Source organism: Vombatus ursinus, unplaced genomic scaffold (assembly GCF_900497805.2).
Source record: "Vombatus ursinus unplaced genomic scaffold, bare-nosed wombat genome assembly UNPS02009205.1, whole genome shotgun sequence".
NCBI lineage: Eukaryota > Metazoa > Chordata > Mammalia > Diprotodontia > Vombatidae > Vombatus > Vombatus ursinus.
The window spans coordinates 553,096-561,635 of NW_020948983.1; positions in this window are offsets into that span (position 1 = coordinate 553,096).

Here is an 8,540-nt window from a genome sequence, read left to right on the forward strand (position 1 = left end):
GGAGAGGGGAAAAGGGGAGAAGGCGGAGGTACTAGGCAAATAAAAAGGATTCCAAGATCTTTTTAAATCGCAAAACTTCTCTCTCTCTCTCTCTCTCTCTCTCTCTCTCTCTCTCTCTCTCTCTCTCTCTCTCTCTCTCTCTCTCTCTCTCTCTCTCCTCTTCCCAACGCTCCTTCCAAAAAGTCGAGAACTTTTCGGGTTCCTGCTTTTCTCATTTCGAGATCTGATGAGAGAAGCAGGGGCCGTCGAAAGGTGGGAAAGCAGAGTTAACCAAATACGCTCACAGGCCAAACCCCATCAGCCTTTGCCAAAAGCCCTTTGCAGACTCTGTGCCAGCACTTGAAGTTTCTTTGGGGTGGGAGGAAGGTCAAACCGTACCAGCTAACATTTATTAATCGTGCGTGTGAAACGTTGGACTTTGGGTGGCTCTCGAATTTGGGCTTTCGGTTTTTAATTTCCCACTGGATACGAGGGGTCTGGAGTGAGCTGCACAGTGAGAAATGCAGGTGTCTGCGTGTCTACAGAGAAGGAAGGCAGGAAGGCACTGAATTCCACTCCCCATCCCCCAGATCTCCGGCTCTTAACACTACTGCAAACGAACTGTGCGTGAGACCGACTCCTCCAGAACATGCAAGAAGCGATCCAGTAAACCTGGCTGGGAAACCAGGCAGCCAGCCCAGCCATCCTGGGCTCTGCGCAAGATGCCGTCTGATTCTTTTTTCAGACGTTTACACACACACACACACACACACACACACACACACACACTCACACGTCCTATTGCAGATCCACTCTCAGTGGCGCATGGCTGACAAAAGCGCGAAGTACTTTGTTTCCTGTCAGTGCGTGTTGATGCTTGATGGAAAGAAGAAAGAAAAGAAAAGAAAAAAAGATCTATAAATGCGTCCGTGAGAAAGGTGACAGGCCCGCTGCTATCTCTGCTTTGGCTGGGGCGAGAATTGCCGGCGTTTTCCGTTCTCACTGGTGGATAACGTGACTCCCACCCGGGAGCCAGACGGGCTCCTTTCAGAGCTGAGCTCACAGCCTGCAGCGTCTGTGGCCCGGCCAGGCTTGGCATCCCAGCGCCACCCAGTGGCGCAAAGAGAACTCAGTGGCCCTGTGGCCGCTGCCTTTGAAACTTCTTGGCTGAATTACGATTCTCACTTTCTGCGCTGGATTGTTTAGCAGCACAGGGCTTGCAAAAAAGCGCCCACGGTCATTTTTAAGAACTAGCGTAGTGTTTCTCTGACACAAGTTATATACTTGTTTTAACACCTCCAAGCAGCTAGCGTTAGTTCTAAATTTCTTTACAATTCAATTCATTCCTTTGTTCATTCATTCACTCATTCGACAAATATTTATCAATCTCCCACCATGTAAAGGGGACTTGGCTAGGCACTGAGGGAATACAAAATTCAGATAAGATGGTCTCCGTTTTCTTTGAGTCTAGTGAGAAATGAGACACAGATAACTATGATATAATCAATTAACAAGAATTTACTAACGGCTTTCTCGCTGCCAGATACTGCCACACTCTAGAGAGGAATAAAGAAAGAACAGAATTTGCCCCTGCCCTGAAGAGAACTTACACGAAAAGGGCTTTGGAAGGGTGCAAAATAGTGCTCTGAGGTCCTTAGAGGAAGATTTACTTACCAGGAAGGGGGTCAGAGAAGGCGTCAAGGAAGAGGTAACATTTGGAATTGAGGAGTAAAAGGAATGTGGGAATACAAAAGGTGAGGGCTGAGAAGAAGGACGTTGCAAAGACTCCCAGGAAGTAGAGGGTATTGTGTGTTGGGGGCAGACAGCAGTTCAGTTTTACTGGAGTATCAAGTGTATGGAGAGTTAAGTAAAAAAGCTTCTGAAATTAAAATAGAATTGGGGGCAGCTAGGTGGCAGTGGATAAAGCACCAGCCCTGGAGTAAGGAGGACCTGAGTTCAAATGTGACCTCAGACACATGACACTCACTAACTGTGTGACTCTGGGCAAGTCACTTAACCCCAATTGCCTCACCAAAAAAAAAAATAAAATTAAAACAGAATTAATCAAACAAGTTAGAACCTCGGAGTTGATCCAGCAAAACCCCTATTTCAGCCCGGCATTCACAGCCTTGCAAAATCCAGAACTACCCTGTCCCTCACCTTATCTACTTCACTACTCCACTTCATATATTCTGCTTCTGCCACACTCAATTATTCACATATTTCGATACATCAGAGCACTTTCTGTATTATCAGCCTTTATTCACTCCATTAGGCAGTACAAAAGAGAACTGGCCTGGAAGTGGAAGACCTGGGTTCAAGTTCTGCCTCTCACAAATACTGTGAGAGTCACAAATGGCTGTGTGACCCTAAGCACATCACAACTTAGTGCTCTAGGGAGCTCCATGACACTATAAATTACAGAGAGTCGCTGATCTGCATTGCTAGGAGTTTCCTCACCCCAGAATTCCCTGTACCAGCGAGATCACAGGTCCAGGCTCTCTTCTTATTTATGTCTATAATGATGTTCTTCCCCTGTATCTAATTATGTCTTTTGAAATCCTATAAATCCTTTAAGGGCCAGTTCAAATGACCTATTCCAAGAAGTCTTACCTGATGCCTATATCCTAAATGACCTTTCCTTCCTCTCACTCTGCAGTTACTCATTTCTTCAAATAACAAACCCTTATAAACACTTTGGAAGATGGCAGAGTAAAAGTAGGAACTCAACTGAGCTCTCCCAAATTTCCCTCCAAACAACTTTAAAATAACTCCTCAAAATGAATTCTGGAGTGACAGAACCAACAAAAGGACCAGGTAAAACATTTCCCAGCTCAAGACAACTTAGAAAGTCAGCATGAAAGGTCTGTCCTACTGGGGTGAAAGTAGAATGCAGTCCAGCAAAGGCCAACCTGGCAAGCCAGCAGCAGGTCTTGGGGACAAATGAATTGGCGGCAGCAGCAGCTACTTCCAGAACTCTCAGATCACAGATGGTCATCTGGTCAGAAGGAGATTACAGGGGATCCTTTATTGGCACTGGGTACAGTACTCTGTTGCCTTGCCAACACAAGGTTCCCAGTCACAGTCCTAGGGTGAGAAAGAACACTAGCATATTAGAGTATGAAGGGGAGCAGGGACCCTGATCATAGTTCCAGGGCAGAAAAAAAGTGTTTGTGGTCACTCAAAGTCCAGAGCACAGGCCAGGAGAGCAGTGACCACACCTCTCCTGAGATCATATCACATTGCAAGAAATGAAAACTTACAGACCCCCAGAACTAGCTCTGAAAACAGCAACACAAAAAAATCTGAGGCTTGGGACAATGTTCCTTCTACTCTAGGAGCAAAGCCCAACTTTAACATAAAGTTAAAAGTCAAGAAATAGGCTGGAAAAATGATGGAGCAATAACAACAAAAAAAAATCATCATAGAAAGTTACTATGGTGACAGCAAAGATCAAAACTTAAACTCAGAAGACAACAAAGTCAAAACAGCTACATCTATGCCTCAAAGAAAAATGTGAATCTGTCTCAGGCCAAAAAAGAATTCCTAGAAGACCTCAAAAAGGATTTTAAAAATCAAATAAGAGAAATAGAGGGGAAAATGAGGAAAGAAATGAGAGTGATGCAAAAAAATTCATGAAAAAAAGTCGACAGCTTGGTAAAGGAGAAACCAAAAAATACTGAAGAAAATAACACCTTAATAGGCCAAATGGTAAAAGAAGCACAAAAATCCACTGAAGAGAACTCCTTAAAAAACAGAATTGGCCAAATGGAAAAAGATGTACAAAAATTTGCTGAAGAAAAGAACCCCTTAAAAAGCAAAATTAGCCAAATGGAAAAGGAGGTACAAAAGCTCACTGAAGAAAATAATTCCTTAAAAATTAGAATTGGACAAGTAGAAGCTAATGATTCCCTGATACAGCAAGAAATAATAAAGCAAAGTCAAAAGAATGGCGAAAAAATAGAAGAAAATGTGAAATATCTCATCAGAAAAACAACTGATCTGGAAAAGAGATGGAGGAGAGATCATTTAAGAATTACTGGTCTAGGGGCAGCTAGGTGGTGCAGTGGATAGAGCACTGGCCCTGGAGTCAGGAGGACCTGAGTTCAAATCTGGCCTCAGACACATGACACTCACTGACTGTGTTACTACGGGCAAGTACATAACCCCAATTGCCTCACACACACACAAAAAAGAATTATTGGACTAAATGAAAGCCATCATAAAAAAAAGGGCCTAGATATCATTTTCCAAGAAATTATTAAGAAAAACTGCCTTGATGTCCTAGAACCAGAGGGTAAAATAAAAATCGAAAGAACATTGTTCACCTCCTGAAAGAGATTCCAAAACGAAAACTCCCAAGAATATTACAGCCAAATTCTAGAGCTCCCAGGTAAAGTAAAAAATACTGCAAGCAGCCAGAAAAAAACAATTCCAATATTGTGAAGCCACAGTCAAGATAACATAGGATTTAGCAGTTTCTGCTAGAGATTGAAGGGCTTGGAACATGATATTCTGGAGGGCAAAGGAGCTAGGAATACAACCAAAAATCACCTACCTAGCAAAACTGAGTATAATCCTTCAGGGGAAAAAATGGATATTTAATGATTAGAGGACTTTCAAGCATTCCTGATAAAAAAGACCAGAGCTGAACAGAAAATTTGATTTTCAAATACAAGATTCAAGAGAAGCATAAAAAGGCAAATAGGAAAGAGAAATCATAAGGGATTCAATAAAGTTAAATTGTTTGCATTCCTCTATGAGAAGATGATACTTGTAACTCCTAAGAACTTTATCAATATTAGGGCAGTTAGAAGGAAGTGTACATAGAGAGAGGGCACAGGTGTGAATCAGCTATGATGGGACAATATCTAAAAATATAAAATTAAGAGGTAAGAAAGAGGGATGCACTGGGGGAAGGGAGAGGTAGAATGGAGTAAATTATCTCACATAAAAGAGGTAAGAGCCTTTACAATGGAGGAGAAAACAACACTTGAACCCTACCTTCACCAGAATTGACTTAAAGAGGGAATAACATACACATTCAGTTGGGTATAGAAATCTATCTTTCCCTACAAGGAAGTAAGAGGGGAAGGAGATAAAAGAAGGTATTGGGGGGGGAAGTTGGTGTTGATAGAGGGAACAGCAGATTGGGGAAGGCAGTGGTCAGAAGCAAAACACTTTGAGGAGCAATTGGGTGAAAGGAGAGAGAGAAGGATAAACAGGAATAAAAATAGGATGGAGGGAAATATACAATTAGTAATCATAACTGTGGGAAAAAAATTATACTGCAAGTTTCTCTGATAAAGGCCTCATTTCCCAAATATATAGAGAACTGAGTCAAATTTATAAGAATACAAGTCATTCCCCAACTGATAAATGGTTAAAGGATATGAACAGTTGTCAGATGAAGAAATCAAAGCTATCTATAGTCAGATAAAAAAAATGCTCTAAATCACTATTAATTACAGAAATGTAAATTAAAACAATTCTAAGGTACCACCTTACACCTATCACATTGGCTAGCATGGGGCAGCTAGGTGGCGCAGTGGATAGAGCACTGGCTTTGGAGTCAGGAGGACCTAAGTTCAAATCCAGCCTCAGACACATAACACTACCTGTGTGACTGAGCAAGTCACTTAACCGCAATTGCCTCACCAAAAAAAACAAAAAATCAGCAAAGAAACAGAGTATATCAGAATTTTTAAAAAAAGTCTGACAAATTGGCTAACATGACAAAAAAGGAAAATGAGAAATTTGGAGAGGATGTGGGAAAATTGGGACACTGAAGTACTGTTGGTAAAGTTGTGAACTGATTCAATCATTCTGGAGAACAATTTGGAACTATGCCCAAAGGGCTATAAAATCATGTATACCCTTTGACCCAGCAATACCACTACTAGGTCTATATCCCAAAGAGATCAAAACAAAACAAAAAGGAAAATGACCTATGTGTACAAAAATATTTATAGCAGCTCTTTTTGTAGTGGCAAAGAATTGGGAATTGAGGGAATGCCCCTCAGTTGGGGAATGGCTGAACAAGCTGTGGTTTATGATTGAGATGGAATATTATTGTGCTATAAGAAATGAAGAGCAGGATGTTTTTAGAAACCTGGAAAGTCTTGCATGAACTGATGTAAAGTGAAATGAGCAGAACTAGGAGAAGTGTATATAGTAACAGAAATACCGAACTATGATCAACTGTTAATGACTTAGCTATTCTCAGCAATACAATGATCTAAGAAAATTCTGAAGAACTTATGATGAAAAATACTATCTACCTCCACAGAAAGAACTGTTAAAGTCTGAATGCAGATTGAAGCATACTTTTTTACTTTCTTCATTTTTCTTGGGTGCTTTTTTTTTGTCTGTGTTTTCTTTTACAACATGACTAATATGGAAATGTCTTACATGACTACACATGCATAACATATCAATCATTTGCTTTCTCAATGAGGAGGTAGGAGATGGGTGGATGGAGGGAGAGAGAATTTGGAACTCAGAATTTTTTTAAATGAAAGTTGAAAAATGGTTTTACATGTAAATGGAAAAAATAAAATATTTTTAAATTAAAATTTTGAATCTGAATTTTAAAAAATACTTTGCCTCTCTTTTATGTACTTATGATGCCCCATTTTGTTTCATAGTTCTACTAGATTTTAAATTCTATCAGAACAAAAACATGTCTTATTTAAGTTTTGTGGCTTCTTTCTTTTCTTCCACCCTTCAAACTACCATTGTGCCTGAAAATATTCAGTGTCCAATAAATGTTTATGGAATTGAAATTTGGACCTTCCCAATACCATCCTACACACACACAACACAAGAGTAGTCATTTACTCTCTGTTTGGACAGTAGGATTGTGTAGTAAAAAAAATTGAAGTTTGAGAGCTTGGGTTCAAATCTTGGCTTTGCTATTATCTTTGTGACCGTTCACTTAAACCATCTGGGCCTGAGTTTCTTCATCTGTAAAATGAGGGAGTATGCACAGATTATCTCTAAGGTCGCTTTCAGAACTAAAACCCTAGAATTCTTTGACTTCCCATGGCAGAGAGCTCACTGCCTGTAAAAGGTAGCCAATTCCATTTGTTTTAGTTCTAATTGTTCTAATTGTTAGGAATTTCTTCCATCTATTGAACTTAAAACTGTCTCTCTGCTTCTGATGTTGAAAGAAATCACAAAGAACATTGCGAACTCCATGCTAAAGAATGGAGCAAAATTCTGGAGCTTCAGGAAAAATACTGTGATAAATAGAAGCCTTGTTTATCTATGGATAATTGAGCCCTCCTATTTATAGTCAGCCCTATGTCAATGATTGTCAAATCAGGCTCCAAATTGGCAAAGGTCTTTTTAAAAAAAAACAAAAACAAAAACAAAAAACCTCCTATCTTTTATCATATTATCTTTGCAAATCTAACATCCCTTTTGATCTCCAGTGCTCTGGGATGACATTAATTGTCTTTTTCCTAATAGTCTCCTCTACGGTTTCAAAAGGATCAGAATGACCTAGAGGACACTAGAGTATTTGCTCCTCTATCTATGGTACTCATGCCAAATATCCTTTCCACCACTTTCTTCTATGATTTTCTTTCTATGGAGGTCCATCAGTCTTGCCTCAGTCAAGACCCTTTGACCATGGCTTTAAAAGGAGGATCCTGAAACTAGAGGCTCAGAATTGGAAAACAACTTTAATTAATGAGTGAATATCAAGTAATAATTTATTTTTGTGCAGTTGTTTCTAACAAGATGTGCAGTTGGGTTGAACAGTGCAAAAATTCCCATGCATTCTAATGTGGAAAATGTTCTGGCAGTGAAAAACCATGCATTTATATCACATCACACTTCGCCTTCTCTTTGACCTCCATTAGCCTTTTGTTCATTTCATAGACTTTTCCATGTGGATCAGGCAAATGAAATATATAACTGAAGTTGGTCAGATGTGAGATATCTTAAGGTGGGAGGTTGTGCAGTGACTATAGAAAACCAAAGTTCTAGCCACATTGCTACATACTAGCTCTAGGTTCTCGAGTCTTATGTATAAAATGGAAATAGTACCTTACCAGCTGTGAGGGAAGGTCTTGAGGCTCTTTCCAGCTCTAAGATTACTCACTGTAGCAAGACCAGCCTGGGACATTTTCTTGTCAAGATTAGCCTTGTATTAACAGTCTTAATATTCTGGCTTTGATGATGTCTGAACTTGCCTTGTCCTGGGTATTCATTGGCCCTTTAATATTTCATTTAAAGAGTACTTCCTGGATTCCTGACCAGTTTATATACACCTGAGCTATGCTCTTGGACTTGCTATTAGAAGCTGGAGAGCAGGCTAAGGTCGACAAAGAGAACCTAGTAAGTCACAAACATACTTTGGTTTTCTATACCAAAGTCAATACATTAATATCGCCTGCAACTGGCTCCTGGAAAACATATTCACCAAAGGAACCATATTCCTCAGTAAAGCCAGGGAGCTCCAAGCAGCCTTGGTTCCTGGGTCAAAGCAAGAGTGGCAAGGATCTAAGCTGACTGAATTCAAGAGGCAGCAACAGAATGGTTTAGTAGCTCCT